Below are 5,585 nucleotides of genomic sequence, written 5' to 3'. Positions count from 1 at the left end.
GACAGACAGAGAGAGACATAGAGACAGAAAGCGAGAAATCATCCCCCAGGGGGGATGGCCACGCCGCAATCCCTTCTCCACTCTCCTCTCGGGATCTTGGGCACGCACGCACATGCGCCCAGCATGAGTTTTAAGCCACTGGGTCTGGAACGCGAACCGCGGTCGACTACGTGGGAGTCCAGCGACATAGCCATTATGCTAACTGCTGGTACCCGATAAAGTAATTCTTTTTAAAAATTTTTTCATTTAACTTTTTTCATTTGTTTATTTCAATTTGATCAGAGAGGGACAGAGAGAGAGAAAAAAAAATGAGAAAGCAAGCCAACAGGTCTGGGACTCGAACTGTGGTCAACCATATGGGAATCCAGCACCTTTAACTACCACACCACCTGCCAGTCTCTGAAATAATTGTTTAAAAAAAAAATCTCTCAGGACCAGATGATGTAATGGTTACATTACCAGACACCCACATAGATAATTGCAGTTCAAGTCCTAGACCCGGATGCTTGAAACATGCTGGGTGTGTGTGCATGGGTGCCCAAGATCCTGAGAGGAGAATGAAGGAGAAGGCATTGGGGCATCCTCCTGAGCGGTGATTTCTCACTGTCTGTCTCTGTCTCTCTGGTGAGTGCACACGCCCTATAGCAAAACTCTAAAAAACAAACAAACAAACAAACAAAAACCTCTCAAGAAAAAATAAATAGGGAACCAGCAGTTAGCGTAATGGCTATGTCGCTGGACTCCCATGTAGTCGACTGCAGTTCGCATCCCGTACCCGGTGGCTTAAACTCACGCTGGGTGTGTGTGCGTGCGTGCCCAAAATCCCGAGAGGAGAATGGAGGAGAAGGGATTGCGGCGTGACCATCCCCCGGGGGCTAATTTCTTGCTTTCTGTCTCTGTCTTTTTGTCTGTCTGGCAAGTGCACGTGCCCTATAGCAAAAACCTCTCAAAAACAAAACAAAACAAACTTCCTTGACCGAGCCAGCAGGTGATGTGGTGATTAAGGCACTAGTCACCTTCATGGGCAACCACAGTTCAAATCCTGTACCTGGCAGCTTGAAGATCAAACCTGGTATGAGTGCATGTGTGCCCAAATCCCAAGAGGAGATCGAAGGAGAAGCGATTGCAGCATGGCCGTCCCTTCTGAGAGGTGATTTCTCACTTTCCCTCTCACTGTCTCTCTGGTGAGTGCATGTGCCCTAAGGCCAAAAAAAAAAAAGCCCTGTTTTTTTTTGAGAAGTTTTTGCTATAGGGTGCATGCAATACCCAGACAGAGAGAGACAGAAAGCGAGAAATAACCCCCCGGGGGATGGCCATGCCGCAATCCCTTCTCCTCCATTCTCCTCTCGGGATCTTGGGCACGCACGCACACATGTACCTGGAGTGAGTTTAAGCCACCAGGTCCGGGACTCAAATCGCGGTTGACTACGTGGGAGTCCAGCGACATAGCCATTACGCCAACTGCTGTCCAGAAAGCCCTGGCTTTTAGGGCAGAGGAACCGCGCTGTATGTTGTGAGGGCAGGTGCCGTCATCTCTCGGAGTAAAGACCACAGAATGTGGTCAGGGAGCGAGCTCTGGGCCAGACAGGAGCCAGCAGACAATGCACTAGACCCCGCGGGAAGACCCTGGGGTCGCTTTCCCTGACCTTTCCTGCGTAACAGATGTATGGAGATTCTGCTGGGAATAATCTCTCTCTCTCTCTGTCTCTCTTTAGAAAAATAAAACTGGGGGGAAAGGAAACAAAGACAAAAGGAGTGGGGCCAGCCCCACAGCACAGTGGTGAAGCGATGTGCAGAGGGAGCTGGACCCCACCAGTGAGTGTGGTTCAAACCCCCGCCCTGGTGCTGGGTGCATACGTGTGTGCCCCGAACCCCGCCAGGAGGGAGAGACGGAGGGGCAGGAACTGTGCGGACCACACCTTCTGGGGAGTGCCTTCTCCCTCTCCTTGTCTTTCTCTCTAGTGAGTGCACACACTCTCTGGCAATAAAGATCAAAACAAATTTTGTTGGAGAGATTTTTGCTTTAGGGCATGTACGCTGACTGGAGAGACAGAGAGCGAGAAGTCACCCCCGGGGGATGGCCACACCACAATCCCTTCTCCTCCATTCTCCTCTCAGGATCCTGGGCACGCACGCACACGCATACGCAGTATGAGTTTCAAGCTACCGGATCCAGGACTCAAACCATGGTTGATCATGTGGGAGTCTAGCACCTTAACCAGTATGCCACACACTAGCCCAGATTTTTTTTTTTTTAATTTTTAATTTGCCATAGGGCACTTGTGCTTATAGGGAGAGAGAAAGAGAGAAAGCACCCCCATGGAGGATGGTCATATCACAATCTCTTCCATCTCTCTCTCCTGTTGGGATTTTAGGCACACGCATACACACACACACACACACCTGCTGGCCCCCACCCTGCTTTTCCTGCCTGCTGTTTTTCACCTTCCAGTACCTCGAGGTGATTGATTTCTATTTTATCTAGCGTTTAACATCGTCGTCTGTGGGGGGGCTGGAATTTGAATCCATGTATGTCAGGACACTGAACTTTTAATGATATCACACTACCCCCTAGTGGCTGAACGTAGAGGAGTAAGTAAATTTGTAAACTGAGCTGCGCGTTTGGAAATATTTATCAAAACAATAACATAGCAACACGTTGTCCATGCCGACAGCTTCAGAGGGAAAGCTGCCCGGAACTTTGTCACCCTTAGTGCCTTCTTAGTTTTCTTCATTAAAACAAACAAACAAACAACGCAACCTGTTGAACACTTTAATGTAACATATTGGCAATATTACATTTACAGGGCACAAAATTTTCTTTTTCTTTTTTGAGAGAAATTTTTGCTATAGGGAGAGTGTGTTCACCAGACAGAGACAGAGAGACAGCAAGTGAGAAATCCCCCCTGAGGGGACCTGGCCACGCTGCAATCCCCTCTCCTCCATTCTCCCGGGATCTTGGGCACACACATATACGCGCCCAGCGTGAGATTTAAGCTGCTGGGTCCGGGACTTGAACCAGAGTCGACTATGTGGGAGTCCAGTGATGTAACCAATACACCTTCTGGGGGCTCCATGCAGGATACAAAATTCTAAACATGTAAGATCTTACATACAGAAATCAGTGTCTCTTCCACCAGGTCCATCTCCTCACAGGGAGCCAGTGTTGTTTTCCAGGGGAATTGGCACAGGTTTAAATAAATACGCACCAACTGTTTTTCTTTTTATTTTTGAACAGAAATGACAGATGACTAAAAATATTTTCACCTTTCGTTTCTCTCTTTCTCACAATCCCTTTTCCCCCATCCTTCTCTCGGGATTTTGAGCATGCACACACATGCACCCAGCGTAATTTTCAAGCTGCCAGGTGTGGGACTCGAACCATGGTTGACTATGTGAGAGAGTTCAGTGCTTTTATTTTTAAAAAATGTATTACATTGTATTATTATTATTTTTATACAGAGATTTTTGCTATAGGGTGCATGTGCTTGCTGGAAAGACAGGGAGACAGAAAGTGAGAAATCACTTCCCAGGGCAATGGCCACGCCGCAATCCCTTCTCCTCCATTCTCTTCTCGGGAGCTTAAGCATGAATGCACACACGGCCCAGCGTGAATTTAAGCTGCTGGGTCCGGGACTTGAACCATGGTTGACTACATGGGAGTCTAACGATGTAGCCATTATGCCATCTGCTAGTCCCAATTATTATTATTTTAAAAGATTTATTTATTAATTTCCATTTGTTATTATTATTATGACTTAATTTGGCCAGATAAAGGCAGAGAGAAAGGGAGAAAGCAAGCCACCACATCCAGGACTTGAACCATGACTGGCCATGCGGGAATCCTGAGTCTTTAACCTTCATGTCACCTGCTGGCCCCTATTATTTTTAAATCAGACCAGAGAGAGAACACGGGGGGGAGGGAGGGAGAAAGCAGGCTGCCAGTTCTGGGACTCTAACCACAGTCGGCCACGTGGGAGTCCAGCGCTCCAACCATACCACCTGTTTTTTGTCAGGATCCTCAGATCAATTGATTTTTTTTTTTCCAGAAGACACATGTGCTTGCCAGAGAAAGAGTGCCCATCACAGGGCATAGTCACTGCCATCCCTCTTCTCTCCTTTCAAGATTTTGGGCACGCGCACACCCACCCGGCATGTTTTTTGAGCTGCTGGCTCTGGGATTCAAACCACACGGACAGCCATGTGGGATCCAGCTGCTTTAACCACATCACCAGCAGGCCTGATTCTCAGATTTTGTTTTCATTATTTTTTTAGTTTGCTATAGGGCACATGTGCTTGTAGAGATGAGAGAGCGAAATCACCTCCCAGGGGTTTGGCCACACCACAATCCCTTCTCCATTCTCCTCTTAGGGTTTTGGGTACGTGTGCTCATGTGCCAGTGGGTCTGGGACTCGAACCTGTAGTTAGCCATGTGGGATCCAGCTGCCTTAGTCACCACTCCGCCAGCTGGCCCTTTAATTAAAAAAAATTAATTTTATTTATTCATTCATTTATTTTCATTTGGCCAGAAAGAGACACAGAGAGAGAGAGAGAGAAGGAAAGTGGGAAAGTAAGCTACCAGGTCGAGGACTCGAACCATGGTTGTCCATGTGGGAGTGTCCGGTGCCTTAACCACCATGCCACCTGCTGGTCCTGATCCTTTCATTTTAATTTTTTAAAAAAATTGTCAGGGGGCTGACAGGTGGCGTGGTGGCTAAGAGAGCTGGACTCCCACTTGGCTGACAGTGGTTTGAGTCCCGGACCCAGTGGCTTGCTTTCCCACTTTCCCTCTCTCTCTCACTCTGTCCCTCTCTGGTCAAATTAAAATAATTTTTAAAAATTCAATAAAAATTATTTTTGTTTGTTTTTGGGTTTTTTTTGGAGAGATTTTTGCTATAGGGCGCGTACGCTCGCCGGACAGAGACATAGAGACAGAAAGTGAGAAATCACCCCCCAGGGGGGATGGCCACGCTGCAATCCCTTCTCCTCCATTCTCCTCTCGGGATCTTGGGCACGCACGCGCACGTGCCCGGCATGAGTTTTAAGCCACTGGATCCGGGACGCGAACCGCGGTCAACTACGTGGGAGTCCAGCGACATAGCCATTACGCTAACTGCTGGTTCCCAGAAGGCACATGCCCTTACCAAAGACAGGAGAAAGCAGCGCTAGGTGGGATGTAGCCCCGCCACCATCCCCTCTCCTTCCTGCTGGGATTTTGGGGCACGGACCCAACATGTTTTTCTTTTATTGATTGACTTTTTAAAGTTTCGTCATAAGGCACGTGTACTCATCAGAGAGACAATGAGAGTGAAGTGAGAACTCTTTCCAGGGTGGGGTGGGGGGATGGCCACGTTGCAATCCCTTCTCTGTTCTCCTGGGATGTTGGGTGCACACACGTGCTTAGCGTGAGTTTCAAGGCACGAGCTCTGGCACTCAGACTGTGGCTGGCCCTGTGGGCTGCAGTCCAGCTCCTTAGCTGCCACGCCACCAGCCTCCCCACCCCGTTTTTTCAAGATGCTGGGATTTAAACTGCACAATCTGCCATATGGGATCCCACTCCAGTTTTTTTTTTTTTTTTTTTTTTT

The sequence above is a fragment of the Tupaia chinensis genome, unplaced genomic scaffold, assembly GCF_000334495.1.
Source record: "Tupaia chinensis unplaced genomic scaffold, TupChi_1.0 Scaffold000673_1, whole genome shotgun sequence".
NCBI lineage: Eukaryota > Metazoa > Chordata > Mammalia > Scandentia > Tupaiidae > Tupaia > Tupaia belangeri.
This window is presented reverse-complemented; position numbering follows the sequence as displayed.